This window comes from Euprymna scolopes, chromosome 7 (assembly GCF_053919585.1).
Source record: "Euprymna scolopes isolate OS-2025 chromosome 7, ASM5391958v1, whole genome shotgun sequence".
Classification (NCBI taxonomy): domain Eukaryota; kingdom Metazoa; phylum Mollusca; class Cephalopoda; order Sepiida; family Sepiolidae; genus Euprymna; species Euprymna scolopes.
In genome coordinates, this window is record NC_136488.1 from 83630157 (window position 1) to 83648958 (window position 18802).

The 18802-nt window shown below is 33.8% G+C and overlaps 1 protein-coding gene across 5 annotated transcripts in view; it reads right to left on the minus strand.

The window, feature by feature from the left end:
- Positions 1-18802, minus strand: part of LOC145279813 (uncharacterized) — a 254115-nt gene that overhangs the window by 95879 nt on the left and 139434 nt on the right. The window lies entirely within an intron of this gene.

Genomic DNA, 18802 nt, shown 5'->3' on the forward strand with positions numbered 1-18802 from the left:
TCCATGAATGGGAAGAGGCCACTGGAATTGGCTTTGTGAAAGAAACAATGTACCGAGACCAGTTGGAACTTATCTTCAGTGAATATCTCATCTGGGCGGTCAACAATGGCCACTAACAAAGGGTCAGAATCATCCAAGTGTGAAGAGATTCAAAGAGCATAGAAAGAGTGGATGATAGCTAACCCCTTCCCGAGGAAGAGGAAAAATGGGAATTGGATGTTTGAGGGAAGTTGATTTTCTGGAGAATGTCTGCTGGGCAAGTTTAGCTTGGGGAGAGCTAAGAGGCAGTTAAATCACAAGGTCCATCCGAGCAAGTTGGGTCCTTCTGGGGCTCTTAACTAACATACTCTAAAATGGGACATGTGTTTCGTTCTGGTCAAGTAAAGATTCCTTACTGTAAGTGTTATTCAAAGTAGACTGGTACAGTTTGTAAGCTAAAAAAAATAAATAAATAAATAAATAAATATTTATTGGTTGTTTATAGACTGGACTTCTGGTTGTGCATGGTGTGAGAACTATTTCAATGTAGTGCTGACCAGATGGATTGACAAGCAACTTTGGCCTGGCACAACATGGAACAGTATCATGGCTAGAGAATGCACATAGTGCAACCAGTGAACACAAGTACAGGTTCACATTTGTACTTTCTTATAAATTGAGCATAGAACATTAACATACAAAAATAATTATAGCTTTGGCGTAACGTCATAGATTTATGACATTTATGACTTACGTCAGGTTTCAAAACATGAATTCGAGCATAAGCGATAAAAAAAATAAATGAATGAACAGATAAATATTATCAATAGAATTTGAAATTATTTTAATATTTTTATTTTTTTTATATAAGTTTATTCAATTTATAACGTAATCTTAGACAACTTCATCATCTTCAGCATCTTCTGGCAGGTTATGTAAACAGCCAAAAGATGCTGAAGCGATTATCCAATCAGCTGTCAAAAGGTAAGTTTGAAAGTGTGAAATTCATTCAATGAAGAAAAACTTTTTTTAAATAAAAAATAACTTTCAACATGTTGTGTCAACGTGAAATTCCCATTTTCCATGTTAAGAATGGTTTTCTATTTAGAAAGCCATTCTTAACATAGGGAAGGGGGGAACGCTGTGTTTTGAATTAATCATTAGGAAGTCTTCATTTCAGCATCTTTTATCTGCTTACATAACCTACTGGAAGATGTTGATGCTAAGTCACCGGAGATTGGGGTCATAAACTCAAAGTCAACTGAGATAAACTCAAAGTCAGCCATCAATTGATAATATAAGAGCAAGAGTGTGTTCTCATCAGAAAAGCGAGTCTAGACAATTTGTGGATAAATTTTTCACCTAGAAATCCTATATTTTTTTTTTTTTTAATATCAATTCATCTTAAAATCAACAGGACAGCTAGCCTAAGAATATAGGAGATAAACATTGAAAAAACTGAAGCCAAAATTTATAACGCTCCAACCTGAGATTGTAAGTTGGATAAAAAATAATTAAAAATAAACTAAGATTAGCATACAAATGTATATATACTTGCGCAAGAATAGAAGAGCAGTTTAAATCGACTTACACTTGCCAAGTTCTCATTTCTTTCAATTTTAACCCTTTAACTATTTTAACTGGATAAAGAATAAAAAAAAACAAAAAAAAACGGTCCACAATAAACGCGAGCTGCCTCGTGCCATTCTGCGACCTTCTGTTTTGAAGATACAGTTTGAAAAAAATTGGAAACAGACAGATGTAGTGAGTTTTATAAATGCGATAAACATTGAAAAACAAGGTTGATATTGGCTAATAAGTGTTTTAGAATTAGTAATAAGAGTTTTAAATGTGCTCAGGAAGATTGTCTTATTCCAATCTAACTCATAGCACAACCAATTAATACTACATATTTTGATTGCTCAGTACAAGTATGCATATTTTCACACATTTGAAACCTAATATTAATACACTAATACATTTATTCGTTTTGTATCACACTTTCAGTAATAGGCTTGGTATGCCATGCCAATTACATTCACCCTAGACAGGTTGAACCAGCTTCGTCTCAGGAAGGAAGAGTCAAGAGAATATTAAATTCACAAGCTGCCCTCAATCAAAGGAGATGATTATGTTAGGTTTTTGCAGGGAGGTGTCGATATCCACCGATGTACAGTGCCTGGTATTGCTAAATGATCACCCATCAGGTACTGACCAGGCTCAACGTTACTTAACTTCAATGATCTAACAAGAATTGGTGCGTCAACGTAATTATTATGCCATATATAATAGGCTTGGTATGAAGAGGATGAAGTAGGAGAAAGGGAGCATGAAGAATAAGAAATGAGAGGTAGAAGTAAAAAGCATAATCTAAATATTAATTTACTTGTCCATACGTCCGGTGCCACAAAAACCATCATCTTCACAAACATTAGTTAATGAGAAACGAATTACCTCCCTTTATAGTCGCTCTTTATCAGTTAAAAATCCTTAAAGCCATTTCCTCTTCAAAAATTTAAAAAAAAAACAACAAAAAGAAACATGGCTGTCTGTTTATGCTTTCAAATTATTTTATAATTAAAAAAAAAAAAAAAAAAATTCATGTTGAGGAGATTATTTTTTTTTATTATAGTTTCTTTTTCAAATTAAAAAAAAAAACAAAATGTGCAAGTGAATTGACATTTGCTCCTTTATAATTTATATAAAAAATCTTGTATTTTTCTTTGATTTCTTTACCAGTTTGTAGGATGTTTATTTGCAGCTTTGATGTTCTTTTTGCTTTGACAACCTTTTCAATTTTAGTTGCATTGTCCCGACAACTGGGACATGATTATATCCACAGTCTGCACCTGGCATGGATTTACAAGATGTTATAGAGTTACGGAAGCGTTCTTGAATCAGAGTGTAATCTATTTGATACCTGGTTCTATCGCTAGGGTTTTTCCACGTCCAGCATCTTCTTGGATGGTTTTCAAATCATGTATCCATGACCGCCAGCTTTTGTTCCTTGCACCATTCTGTGAGCTGCTCTTCTCTTTCATTTCTCGCTCCTATTCCGAATGGGTCAACTTTGGTTTCATCTTTCCCTTTTCCTACTTTTGAATTGAAGTCACCCATTGGATGTTCAATTATTCCATTGCTTTTTCGATATTTTCATAAAACTCCTCAATTTCTGCGTCATCTTTATCAGCTGTTGGAGAAAATGGGTCAGCAATCCAAGAGGATGAGCACTCTGGCCCTGCAAAAGTAAGTCTGAGTACCCCGTCGGTATTTCCCCGGTGAAGACAATTCAGACAACAAGTGATAAACTTGCTCCTCTCGAAAGCCAGAAGCCAAGGCCTAAGAGGGTGGACCTTCTGGGGTGATACAAAACATTTTACATCAATCCGCTAGCAAAAAGGCCATGAAAATGGACCAGTTTCTGTCAGACTGTTTGTCGAGGTTGGAAGCTCAACTTGCATGTCTTACGAAGGTACACTTGTGCATGAAAATTAATTTGTGAAACAGTGTAGCTTTTGTATATATTATTCAAATTGTGAACAAACAGACAGACAGGAATACAACTTTATTATAACAGATGTTTATGGGAGAGAGAAAGGAAAAAAAAGAATTATGAAAATGTGCATACATACACTCAATGCTTTTCCAGATTTCTCAACAGATTTCAATCATTTTTCTTTTAACATGTAGCAAATACATATGCGCAAATAATTACATACTTAACATCATTTAACTCACACTCTTTACGAGTGCGAGTTGTAATTGTGCAGGGAAATTTTATGCTACATAGATTTGTTGTCTAGTGCTGGTAATCTTCATAAATGGTGACTATTTGAACTACGATAATCTCTTTATATCCTGATCTTTCCCCTTTATAGTTCTGAAAATGTGTATGCACTTGATGCATCTTCATATCTTCCAACGGTCAGATTATTGAAAGAAGTGGAAAGTATTGGTAATCTGGAGAGACTTGTTGTGCAACCAATATTTGTTGTCAGTGAGTGATCTCTGACGATGACCTGTATGGGAACTCCAAGTGAATAATAATAAAACAACTGCATCTTGAACACTCAGACAAATGGTACAAGCATAAACCGGCAGCAGTACTTGAAAACGGAAATCATAAAATTCTATGGGACAGACGTACAAACAGATAAACCCATTCAAACAAGAAGACCGGATGTCATTAATTAACAAGATGGAAAAACTCCTGCCAAATCGGAGATCTTGCCATCCCCGCAGACTACAAGATGAATATCAAGGAAAAAGAGAAGCAAAGCAGTTACATGAAACTGGTCAGAGAACTGAAAAGGATATAGAAGATGAAGAAAGTCAAAATAACACCAATAAAAGTAGGAGCACTAGGAACTATCCCTACAAACTTCAAAAAGAAAAGAATGGGAGAGATCGGAATCAGAAGGATGCCTTAGAAAATACAAAGTATAACAATGAAAACGGTTGAAATATTAAGGAAAACCCTTGAACACAGAGACTAATGATGACATGAGCAACAAAAGCTAACCTGCTATATAGAAACTGTAACAGAATTAAAACAAAAAGATGGAGAAACACCACATGGAATCAAGACAACTGAAACTATATAACTGTAAGTTAACCCCCACCCCCCACCCATGGCAAATGTATTTGAACAAACGATGACCTACTTGACATTATTTTTCACACTCATTTAACTTATACCGTTTACAAGTGTAAGTCATTAATTGTGCAGGGAAATCTATGCTATGTAGATTTGTTGTCTGGCGCTCGTAGTCTTCATTAATGGCGACTATTCGAATTACTTTAATTCTGTCTGTGTATGCACTAAATTCATACCATTTGCATAATATTTTTCTTATTTATGCAATAAATTTTTCAAAAAAATAGCATTCGAGTTACATTCTCATTTGATCTGTGCAATTAGTAATGAAAATATTTCAAACTAAAGCGTGACTGATCAACAGAATTTTTAGATTTTTTTTATTTTTACATGGAAGTCGCCACTTGGAGACCCACTTGAAGATAAGGGTTAATGAATATAAAGTGATTGGTAAGACAACAGCATAATGATTGGCAGTGGTGGAAATTGAATAGAATTGGATTATTTAAGGGGACCACTTAACAAGGAATTACATTGGACAGTGTTTACATTGGACTTGAAAACGAGCATCAGGTGGGAAGCAGCCCCATGGAAGACTTCCACAGGTAGGCAGTTCTAGGAAATAAACTTTGTTCATGGAATTTGCATTTAGATTTTCACAGGTGTTGACAGTGGTTGTAGCTAGGCATTTGTTGTGAATGTTTTGCAGGGGGGGTTATAGATTGAAGCTTTTGAGCTCTTATCATGAAAATAACAATAGAGCAGAGATAGACTAGCAATGTCTCTTCTGTAGGAAAGAGGTCACAAGGAGGAGAAACAGACATCACCTACAAGGTTTCGAAACCAGTTTTGTACCTTACCAAGGTTCCCACCTTGACAGGGTCCAAATTGGTTCAAAACAGCTCCTCACCAGATGTGGTAACAGTGCTCCATTTTAGGACATATTTGGCTCTTATACAGGTGCTTGAATGCATTTAAAAGAACATATTTCAGTGATTGGATCCTTACTTCTCCATATGGAGCATTCTCAAAGTTATACCACGAAGATATAACTTAAAAACTATTTATCTGATCAGACTAGAATGGTTGCGGTTATCAAAGAGCATCAGATCCATACTTTTTTTCAAATTTGATTAAGTTGAAATTCCAATTCTGTCAAAATTTTAACCATGACCGAACCTGTCAAGCTCAAGGTCATATGATGTAGAATTTCTTTAGCTACAATATGCTATGAGCCAAGTAGCAAGTTTTTACGATGGACAGAACCAAAATAATCGCCAAAAGTGTGACTTACATTTTTCATGACCTTGACCTTTCATCTAGACATTCTAAAATTAAATCAGTCCAAAGTTAGACAACGACCAATATTTGGACCAAATTTTGTGACAATTGGTCAAGCGATGTAAATGTTAGGCTGTACGGAAACCAATTTGACCAGAAACAATCTCCTTGGCAAAAGTACTTAGGCAGATTCAATGAATACTACTATTAAGAAAAGTGAATGCTATTTCAAATGGAAGCATGATAGACTGACCACAGGTCAGTCTTTTGTAGAGATGCAAGCGGCTCATGACAAAAATGGAAGATTTCCCCATAACCAACATTTTTTTTCTCCATCATTTCATTTTTTTTTTTTTTTTAAAGAAAAATCAAAGAAAAAAAAAAAAAAGAAAAAAAACATCTCCCAGGTTATCTCAACTTTCTGACTTAGAACCGTTTCTTCTTTCCCCATAATCACTTTTTGGTCTACTGCATGTCTATCGGGTAACAGCACCAAAGAAGAAAGGAAGGGAAAATCTATCGATTTTTTGAAAGATACTTATTAAGACGGGTTGCTATATGATCAGTGTGTAGAATTATTGATTCAAAAACACTGCTCCAAATAATCTGTCTTCAGAACAGAATATCTTCTGTCACAGAATGCGTGCTATTCTACAAATAGAGCAAAATAATATTTACTTAAGAGGCACACTCATATTATCAAAAAATTATGAAAAATGGAAGGAGAAAATGGTGTAATGCTAATTGTATGTATAGCATACATGTTCAAATACTGTCATTATAAAGTGTGTGTGTGTGTGTATATATATATATATATATATACACACACATATACATATATACATACATACATATATACATACATACACATACGATGATGATTGCAACGTCTCTTGTCAGACGAGTGCCACTCCCTCAGACATTTAAAATTCATGAGCCCAAATGCCTGAGAGAGTATCTATACAAAGATGATGTTACAGAGTCTTAGCTTTGTACGACAGCTAAGTCTCTCTCTCGGTTCAAAATGTTGAGATCCAGCAACAAGCAAGAGCAAGATAGCCAGCAACAAATTAAACTGCAGACCAGCTTAATGCGGGTACTGGTCTTCTGCTTTATGGTTTTTTTAAATCAGAGATTTGCTTCTCCTAGAAAGGTTGCCTTCACCACGGCTTACGGGAGCCCTCACTACCCCAATACACATATACACACACACACACACACAAATATACACGGTGCTAGTTGGCCATTGACCCAGAAAAAGAGTTCATTCGCCCTATACATACATATATATATATATATACATACATACATATATATATACATACATACATATTTTTTATTTATTTTTTAAAACATTTGCATTAAAAAAAACAAAGTTTCTATTTCGTTCCTTAACTTTTGGCCAGGATAAATCCACAGATATAATTTAAAACTAAAATATTTCTCGATATTGAATCGTAATTTATTATTATTTTTTTTTTTTTGGTACTAGTTTATACACATTGGTTCTATTCGTTTATTCATGCTCTAATTTTTGAAATATACATGAATAATTGTAATTTTTTTTTCCGTTCCTTATATTATGGCCGATACTGTGTGTATATATATATATATATATATATATATATAATAAAAGAATATTGTCTGGACTGAAGGAGTAAATTAAAGATTGTCTCTTACAATGTGATTTTATTATTCGTAGTGAACTATTTAGCACAATATTACTTTCTGTGTATTTATTAGTTTATCGTATTTGTGCCAGTTCTATATTTAAAATACAATGGACACTATTTTTATAGAAATGTTAATAAACTCATATTTGCTTTATTCGTGTTATTGGTTTTTCTTCCCAAAAACAGTGTTTTGTGCTATCCAGAAAAATACTAGCTTTATCAAAACATTTAAATATATTTCTCATTTCGTGAAATTTCTACAGGTCCTGCTAGTATATTATACTTCTCTTTGTCTGTCCATTCCACTTTTTTTGCGGAAATTACTAGGCCGATCTGGTTGAAATTTGGTATGGATATTTGCTATGATAAGGTGCAGCAAACTAAGTCTTACAATATCCAATGCACAGTTAGGAATTATTAAGAACTAGCGGGGGTACCCGGCGTTGCCCGAGTGTTTGTTTCCGGGACGGGGGGGGGGGAGTTTTAAAAAATGTTATGGTAGGTAAGTAGGAAGGATCAAACCCGGAGTCATGAGTAAAAGTAGGAAAATAAAGTGTGAAAAAAAAAAAAAAAAAAAAAAAAAAAAAAAAAAAAAAAAACATCTGCAACGTTAACAGTTCGGCCACCAAGAAAAGTCCATTCCAGTTGTTTAGGAAAAAAAAAAAAAAAAAAAAAAAAAAAACGACTACGGTAGGTCGGCGCGAACGTGAAAATATAATGTGAATTGTCCAGCACGCTAACCACTACACCACAGAGCACTGCAGCTTAGTTTAGTGATTTTAAATAACTTCACATGAAAGAACTACGAAGCCAAACCGGTGTTCTCTTCTCAACTGTTCCTTGTGAACGATCCCCAAACGGTGTTAAGTGGTGGCAGGGGGAGGAGGAATTTATTAGAGAGAAAATATTTTGCCACTTCCATTGATTTTAACCGATTTTGGCCGTGACTTCTCAGCAGAAAAAAGTATAGAAATCTAAGATTATCGAGGAATTTGAGAAATAATAAGCCTATAACACACCTCAAATATTGTTCTGCCGTTTGTGCATATTATATTTGCATGAAATATCTTGATTTTTAATCCTATTAAGGTCAAAATCCGACGGGAAAAAATGAGTTCATTTTATTTATATAGAGATTAATAGGAATTAATCACCACAATACTATAGGGATAGTATTTAATGCAAAAAAAAACCAAAAAAAAACATAAATTTAGCCATATTCTACCATTATTTTGACATTCTAAATCAACAAGCTATATCTTTTGCCCATTTTTAACAAGCAAAACGTCTAGTGTATGTATATATATAATTCCAAATTAATATTTTTAGGAGGTGAAACAATCAATGAATTTAATGAGGTTCATACAAGAGTGCTCAATACCGAAGTCGGACAAGATATACTTTTTACTTGTTTTACATAAGCATATAAATTTGGCATAAATGCTTATGTAAAAAAAAAATAATAAAAGCTACTGCTATTAGAAAAATGCTTCTGTTGTACCAGTTTACAAGACTTCTGTCGAAAGAACTGACCCATTAAATTATCGTGCCATTAGCCCTCTCCCTCTTTTCGCCAAAATATTTGAGTTAATAATCAATCAAGCTCTAGTACACCACTTTACAATTGCTCAACTTCTGTCTAACCAACAGTATGGATTAAGGCAAGCCCGTTCTATTGGAGATATCCTAACTGTAATCTCTCAACGTATATATCATGCACTGGATAAGGCAAGGGAGCCTAGTGCAGTAGTCCTGGATATATCGAAGGCTTTTTGACAGGGTATGGCACGATGTTCTCCCCAGAAAAATCAGATTATACAGTATTACTGAACGAATACTTTACATAATTAAATCCTTAAATAAGAGAAGAACCGAGGTTGTCCTCGATGGTCGTACGTCAAAACGATATGATATAAATGTGGGTGTACCACAGGGGTTGATCCTTGGACCTTTATTATTCCTGATATTCATAAATGACCTGAGAAAATTGTCTCTGACATGGGTATATTTGCTAACGACACCATGCTCTATAACAGACACAAGGGGAAAACGAATGAACACATATCCAAAGCAGTGGCAGAAACCCTAGAGAAAGACCTCTAGTCTATAGTAGGATGGGGACAAAAATGGATGGTAACATTCAATGCTGCCAAGACTAAGCTTCTTTCTTTTAATGATTACAAGAAACCTTCTCAACAATCAGTAGCAGTAGGCTGACATCAGTGAACTTTTTTTGGTACCAAAATGATCATTAACAATGTTTTTTTTTGTTTTTTTAAGTTTAACCAATTTCAATCTGATAAATTAATGCACAATAAAAATTAAATTAAAACCATTTTTATTATTTTGAATTATTTAATCAAGTAAAAATATTTTTTATTTAATTACTACATTTAAAAATTTATTATAGCAAATTACTTAATTTAATACACAAAAATATTGAAAAAAAAAAAAAAAAAAAAAAAAAAAAAAACTGAATTTAACTTGAAAATACTATTCAAAAAAATACCTTTGTAATCCATTGCTATAAATTATTGCACAGTAAAAATAATTAAATTAAAACATCATTTTTTATATTTATTTTGAATTATTTAATCAAGTAAAAATGCTATTTTTTACTTGATTACTAAATTTACAATGCTATTTTTTTTTTTTTTTTTTTGGTAAAAAACAAATCCACTGATGTCGGCCCACTACTTAAGAATTTTGAATAAGTGTATGTAAGCAAGAAAAAGCAGAAGTAGAATCAGGAAGACATCAGCTACACGAAAACCAAAATTAGATTTACATATTTAAAGTTTTAGAGTGGTTCTGTTCCTATGGGTCACCTTAAGGGGGGAGGGTGTACATAGTTATAGCACACAGAATGTAACAAATTCGAAACGACTTTCACACAAATAAATAACTATGAAATGTAAAATTATCATCCCTATTTAAACGAAATAAAAATGTTTATTTGTTATAAAAATTTATATAGAAATTGAAGAATCGTAGAGAATGAGCTCATTTCAAAATAAGAATTTACAACAATTGGAATATAATTGCTGCATTTGTTTTTATATTAGCTTTATAAATGAAAAAAACAAAAAAAAACAAAAAAAAAAACGCACTTAACATTAATATTTAATATATACCCTCCTTTTTTTAAATAAATATTTCCTTATATTAAAAATCGACCTTGTGATGAAAAACTAAACTTGGTTTTCTTATGTTTGTTTACATATGCCACGCGCATTGAAAGTCAACCAGTGTTGACTGGAAAGTGTCCCCTTTTGTTTTGTTTATTTTGTGGGGGTCCTTCAAACCTAATTGATCCCTTAAGAGGAATTGATTTTTCAGGGAATGGCTCAATGAGTGCTTGTTCACATTTGAATTGGAAATGATCATGTTTAGCCGGTTGGGAAGTAGGCTCACGATATAGTGTTCCATAAGTAGGAGATTCTATAAAAGAAACTTTGTTCATGAAAGTGTTTTTTGTTTTTGGAAATATAGCGAGAAAAAGGAAAGTTCTCTGTTGTGGTTTAAGTAAGACAAGTTCTGGTCATGAATGTTTTATAGGGGAGTATCAGGTATTGGAACTCAGTCACGCACCTACCGTAAACATAATGATACAGTAGGGAGAGACATGCAACACCTCTTCTGTGTGAAAGGCGCAGTAAAGACCAGAAAAAAGATCCTCCACTAGATTGGAGACAATTTTGTATTCTGTCAAGACAAGTAATGTAGGGTGAGTCATGGGAAACGGATGTTTATATATAAGAGAAACGAAATTAAAACTATAAGTTGAAATTTACAATCAAATAAAAAATACTCAAAAAAAAAAAAAAAAAAAAAAAAAAAAACAATTTACAAACTCCTTATTCTACAGAATTTTAAAGAATGCTATTCTTGCTATTCTTCTCATCAGAGGACAGAAAGAAAGCAGCAAATTATATTTTTAGCAATGCTAGAATTTGCTCGTTACGGCATTAAATGAAACTGCAATTTATTATAGTCATAAACTGCAAAAATGTACATGTCCTTTAAAAAAAAAAAAAAAAAAACGAGTGAAAAAATGTAGGAGATGTAAAAAAAAATAAATAAATAAATAAAAACGAACCAGGCATAAAATTGTAGCTTACATGAAGGCTCTTTCAAAGGTGATCTGAAGACGAAGGCTTTTTTATTTGGTTGGGATTAAAATATCTATATATAAATTCTTGGTATTTATATTAGATCGAAGTTAACCATTGCTTATATCAGGTAAACATTACATCTCCTTTGATTTTACTATATATATATATATATATATATATATATATATATATATATATATATATATATCGTAAGTTATCAAAACATCTATCTAATATTTAGATTTTTCCTTAAAAAAATCCGTTTCCTGTGACTCACTCTGTAAATATGACAGCAGCACTCCATCTAAGGATGTATCTAGCTCTTATACACATAGAGAATTGTGTCAGGAGTAAGGTACTAATTTTATATTCTTAAGCCGAACAATCAACCTAAATATCACCATGTTTCAACTGAACAATCATTGTGTATTCATTCTTGATCCATCTACATTAAATTGAGCCTCAACAATTTCATTTTTAATTCATCTACACCGTAACTGAGCCTCAATAATTTTTGATTCATCTATATTATAACTGAGCCTCAATAATTTGATTTGTGATTCATCTACATTGTAATTGAACTTCAATAATTTCATTTTTGATCTATCTACATCGTACTTGAACCTCATTGGAAAGATCTTTTAAATATCCATTCAGTTTTCAAATTTTATTTTTTGTTTAACGTTCTCTTAAAACTACTTAACAACCCAGATGAATAACAAGATAAACAAGTCAATTTTGTATTCTGTCAGGACAGGAAGTAGTGCTCCATGCAGAACTTCTCCAGATATGACAGCAGTACTCTAAGAACATATCTGACTCTTATACAGGTAAAGGATTGTGTTAGGGGTGAGGTACTAATTTGACTATATTCTTATGCCAAACAACATACCGAAATATCACCATCTTTCAACTGAACAATCATTGTGTATTACTACGAAAAGAAATTGCCTTGAAGCATTCGCAAGCAACCTGCAAAGAAGGTGGGCTCCCTCTACCATGCTAGAAAATTACTCACAGATATATATTTTTACAAAACCAGAATTTGCCCTTGCAGAGTATTGACGTCACATTTAGGCTGGTGCATCTACCACTAGTCTCTTACTCCTAGATAGGGTCCGAAAAAGAGTCTCAAATCTAATAGGTCCCGCGCTGTTAACCTCTGTCCCATTGTTGCAATGTCACATCCCTGTACCTGCTTTACAAGTACTTTAATGGAATGTGCTCTGATGAATTCATGGTACTTGTTCCTCCTTAACGTACAGATACCCCACAAACTAACTTGATAAGCAGCAAGATTCCACCGCTTCTAGATGCCAGAAAGCCTTCTACTCTAATAGTTTCTTTCCTCAGACTGTTAGATTTTGGAATTCCCTCTCTGTTTCCTACTTCCCTGCTTGTATTTACCTGCAGAACTTTAAATGTAATGTGAACATATACCTTACTGTCCAACTCCCCACAATCCCTTCTTACATCCAAGTGGCAATATGCCTTGTTCAGGATTAAAATAAAAAAAAAAAAAGAGAAAATAAAAATAAAAGAAAACTAAAAGAAAGAAAAAAAAAAACTAAAGAATAACAAGTCTTCTAAAATGAATGAAAGAGAAAGTTTGGTTATAGTTTGTAGCATGGTGGCAACATGCCTTGCTTTGGGAAAAAAAAGCAAAAGCAACCTTCTATACTTTAAAGAGAAAGTTTTTTTAAGATAAAAAAAAAATGTAAGAGTCTCAATAATTTTAATTTAAAACAAATATGGGTCTTCGAAAATAGAACTTGTCAAGAATTTGATATGTGTGAATAATTTGTATAAACAGTTTGTTTGTGCAATCAGTGTCATTCTTAACTTACCAATTAAGCGCATTTGGAATAGGAGAAAGAAAAAACAATCATGGAATTGAAGCCCTGAAATAATTGTTTTAGCAGAGTTACAAAATTCCACGCCATCAGAAGTAATCAGAAAGAAAACGGTAAATATAAAGAAAACATTTTAGAAAATTCTGTTGATTTCTTGAGCAGTTTTAACCCTTGAAATCCTGACAATGGTTTTTAGAGGTGTTCAAGAATCTCTATAAAATTAATTATTGGTCTATCTCTATTATGTTCACTTCCTGATAAAATGCGTTTTAAGTTATCACCATTATCTCAATAAAATATCTTCCTGTTCATTTTTATTTCAATTATACATGAACTTCAATAAATTCATTTCTGATCCACCTCCATTATTATTAGTGATGGGACGATTCCAATATTTTTCTGATTTCGATACAATTACTAATTATTTAATTATAAGCTTGTTATTCCCTGATTTTCGTAAAAACACAAGTCAAATATGCAAATATTTCCTAAACGTAAAACGTAAATAGGCATCAATTTTTCTGATTCCAAAACTGATTAATCGTCCTAACACTAATTATTATACTTGAGTCTAAGTCGATTCACTTTTTATCAATCGCCATTATAATTGAACCTCAATAAATCCATGTCTGATCTATGTACATTATACTTCCACTTCATTAAATTCATTTTTGAACCATCTACATTATATTTGAACTTGAAGTATAATGTAGTAGGATCAAATAATAAATTGATTGAACGTCAGTAAATTTATTTTTAAAAAGATCTTAAATATCGATATTCAAATTTTATTTTCTATTCAACATTCTCTAAAAACTACTTAATAATCCAAATGAACAAGACCCAGTAAAACTGCAAATGTAGACTATGGATGAAGTCAATATATAGTAAATCACATTAAGTGAATGTACTAAGCTAACCTGAAAGAAATATAAATACAGACATGATTGGATCAAGTAATCCAATGGGAATTATGCTAACAACTGCACCTTGAACATACTGACAAATTATTAGAGCACAAATTGGAGTCAGTATTAGAAAATGAAAAGCATAAAATTCTTTGGGGCATGGAAATATAAGTAGATATCCAAGCAAGAAGACCGAATATAATAGTAAAAAAAAAAAAAGTGGGGGTACTTGCTAAATTCAATTTCACTGGGTAGATTACAGGCTTAAGATGACTGAAACAGAAAATCGAAGCAAATACCAGGTTGTCAAGTAAGTTCTTACGGTTTTTAACTTTTAAATTCAGATGAACATATCTCGGCTCAAACAAAAATTTATTGATCAAAATAAGCACCATCAAAATCAATACACTTTTGCCAATGCAAGTGTATTAAACAAGTGTATTTATGCAAGTAATGAAAAAATCTTGCGTTCTAGCAGCGATGAAGTTGCTGAAGGTGTTTTTGATATAGCTTAGGTTTTTTAAGCATTTCTCATGCAGAAAGTTGTTGAGATGTTTGAAAAAGTGTTAGTCGGTAGGTGAGAGGTTTGGAGAGTGTAGCGGATGAGACAGCATTTCATAGCCTGATTTGTTCAACTTCTGTAGGGTTGGTTTAGCAATGTGCGGTCGAGCATTGTCATGGAAGAGAATTGGTCCTTTCCTGTTGACTAATGCTGGGTGTTGTTGTCGAAGTTTCTGATGCATTTCATTGATTTGTTGACAGTACTTCTGCCGTAATGGTTTCACCTGCATTCAAAAAACTAATAGATAAGACAGGTCGCAGACCACCAAATAGTCAGCATGAACTTTTGGTGCAACTTTGCCTTCGGGAAGTGTCATGGGGCTTTGTTGGCGTCCACCACTAAGTTGAGCATCATTGTTTGTCGTAAAGAACCCACTTTTCATTGCAAGTAACAAGCCGGTTGAGAAACAGGTCATTCTTGTTGCGTAAAGGAAAGGAAGATGTTTCTTTTGGTTGTTGTTCAATTTGCGAGGCACTCATTTATCAAGTCTTTTTGTCTTCCAAATCTCTCACAAGTGGTTGGAAATAGTCGTATACGTTACGTCTAATTCAGAAGAAAGTTCTCAACCAGTTGTGTATGGATTGGCTTCAACTAAAGCTCTTAATTGGCCGTTGTCAACATCTGATGGCTGACTACTACACTCACCTTCAAGACTCTCGTTGCCGCCACAAAATTTCTTAAACCACCATTGTGCTGTACGTTCAGTAGTGGTTCCTGTGCCAAATGCTTCGTTGATATTGTGAGTTGTTTTCAACCTAGCTTTTTTTTAATTATCTTTTTTTTTAACAAAGGAGTCAGCACTTATCAAGGACAGGAGGCCACTCAAAGATAAAGGTTAATGAGTGTACAAAAATCCATGGGACAATAGCGTAGTAATCGTTAGTCGTGTAAATTTGGTAAATTAGAATACTTAAGGGGGGACAGCTCAAAGAACTTGTTCATGTTGGACTTGAAGACGACCATATTCTAGTCAGCTGGAAAGCAGGGAAACGAAAGAGAGTTCAACAGGCGTACAGTTCTAAGAAAGAAGCTTTGTTCATGGACTCTATGTTTAGGTTTAAACATAGATAAAGAGTGAGGGAAATTATTGAGAGTGGTTTCAGCTAGACAAATGTTTTTCATGAAAGTTTGGCAAGGAGAGACCATAGATTAGAGCTCAGATGATCACTTGCTATGAAAATAATGTACTGCTGCCATTGCACACAGAAACCACTACTTCAATTGCTTTCAACATAATAGATGTTTTGAAACTGAAGTCGTCTTTAAGACAGACAGCAATCAATGCAAAAGAATTATAGAAAACACACCAGGGTCATATGCTCGGTCCATCAAGTCCAAAGTAAAAGAACAGAGGCTTGGTTCCCATGAGTTTTGGATAATAACCAACAAGGTCCTAAAAAGATGCAGGTCCTCTATCCCAACCATCATCAATGGGCCTAAGGCGATTTTGTCAGTATCCAACAAAGCCAAACTTTTTGCTAAGAACTTTGCATCAAACTCAACCCTGTGCGATCAGGGCTACCTACTATGTGACTTTCCTCCAAAGACCAAATGAAGTAGCTCCTATTCTTGCAAAGCTGTACAAATGCTGCCTAAAGAAGAAATGCTTCCCAACACTTAAAAAACTTTGTTGGTCTGCCCAGTATTTAACAATACTGGAAATCTGTTTTCTGCATCTCAGTACAAGCCAATTAGTTTTCCGTGTGTTGTGCGTAAGTTGCTAGAATTTGTAATAAATAGAGAAGTTGCCAACAACCTCAGCAAAAATGACTTACTCAGTGACAAGCAATATGGCTTCCCTCCTGCAAGATCTTCAGCTGATGTACTGATTGTAATTTCACATAGGATCAATGAATCTATCGATTGGGGTTTCTTAACATATCAAAAGAATTTGATAGAGTTTGACATTGAGGTTTACTTCACAAGATATCCAGCTATGGAATATCTAGAAATATTCTCTCAACTATCAAATCTTTTCTCTCTAATAGGCTTATACAATTAGTGGCCGATGCGTAGAAGACAAAAACTCCAAATATCAACGTTAGCATATTTCAAGGATCTATTCTGGGTCCAACTCTTTTCCTGATGTAAAATGATCTCCCCAATCACATTTTAAGTTCATTCATCGATATATACGCAGACGACACTACCAACTATGGTAACACTTCAAAGGCCGGCAATAATCATGATCTTTCCAACCGTGAGCAAGTGGTAGAAAGGGACAAAAGGTGGCTCATTATTTTTAATGCATCCAAAACCAAACTTCTCTCTTTTTACCACCAATGCTCTGATCCCCACTTGGTCCCAATTGAAATGAATAACTCTTGTCTCAAGGAAGCACCATGCTTCGACAAGCTTCTGGGACTGAGCTTCACTCTTGACCTGAAATGAAAGACATCAAATCTGTTGCCAACCTCACTCGAAACATGATTTCATCAATCTAATGCTCCAGAAGGCATCTCACTCTAGATGCAATCCTCTACTTGTATAAAAGCTAAATATGTCCTAAAATGAATACTGTAGCCATATCTGGGTAGGAGCTGCTCAGAGCATTCCATTTTTTGCCTTGACAGGGTTCAAAAGATTGAAACTTAGGTGATGTCGTTGCAACCTCTTTCTCACAGAATAGACATTGCTAGTCTATCTCTTCTATTGTCATTTTCATGGCAAGTGGTCAACTGGAAAACATTCACAACAAACACTCAACAATTTCCCCTCCTCTCTATCTGTGCTTAAATCTAAATGCAAACTGAACAAATTTACTTTCTTAGGACTGTCTGTTCATGGAACTGTACTGTGAGTCTGCTTTCTGACTACAATATGGTCATATTCAATTGTAATGTAAACAATAAATAATCAAATTCTATCCAATTTCCACGACTACAATCACTATAGTATCGTCTCAGAGACCACCTTACACTCATCAAGCCTTATCCTCAAGTGGCCTTCAGTTCTTGATAAGTGGCGATTCCTTCATTAAAAAAAAATCTCTGATGATGGCCTGTTTGAGAACTAGTGAGCATAAAAAAAATATTTAACTCTTTTTCATCCCAAACAAATATTTGGAATGTAAGAGTCTACTATTTGGGACAGTGTCTAACAATGGACTGTGGATAGCTGATCAGTGAGATGTCCATTCACATTACATTTAAACTTCTGCAGATTAGTACAATCAGGGAAGCAGGAAACAAGGAGAGAATTCCAAAGTCTAGCATTTTGAGGGAAGAAACTATAGAGTAGAAGGCTTTTCGGCATTTAGGGACATCAACAGTGAAGGGGTGTGATTTTGTTGCCTTTCAGGTTAGTTGGGAGTATGTACGTTGAGGGGGGGGGGCGCAAGGTCTACAAGTTCATTAGAGCACATTCCATTAAAATACTTGTAAAACAGACAGGGATGCAACATTCCTGCAATTGGAGCTTGGTCGAGATTATATATATATATATATATATATATATTACATACACACACACACCCATATATTAATTTATCAAAACTAATTGCAAATTAATGAATAAGTATTTCACAGATAATTTCATATGCAAAGTAACATTAAATAACTATTAATAATGCAAAAAAAAGTATATATACGAGCTAAAGAAAATCTATTTACTGGTAGATATATTATAAGATTAGATGGAAAAATAAGACAGAAAAGATAGTACTACATTATCTATATATTAAACTAGATGAATACCCGTTCCAAAACAGGTAAAATTAATTCCATAGCTATCAATTATGCTCTGGGTTCGTGTATGACACCAAAATCTCTCTAAGCACTAACGTCCACATGTTAGTTGTCTGTCAAGGCCTCTTTGTTGTCGATTGACGTCAGC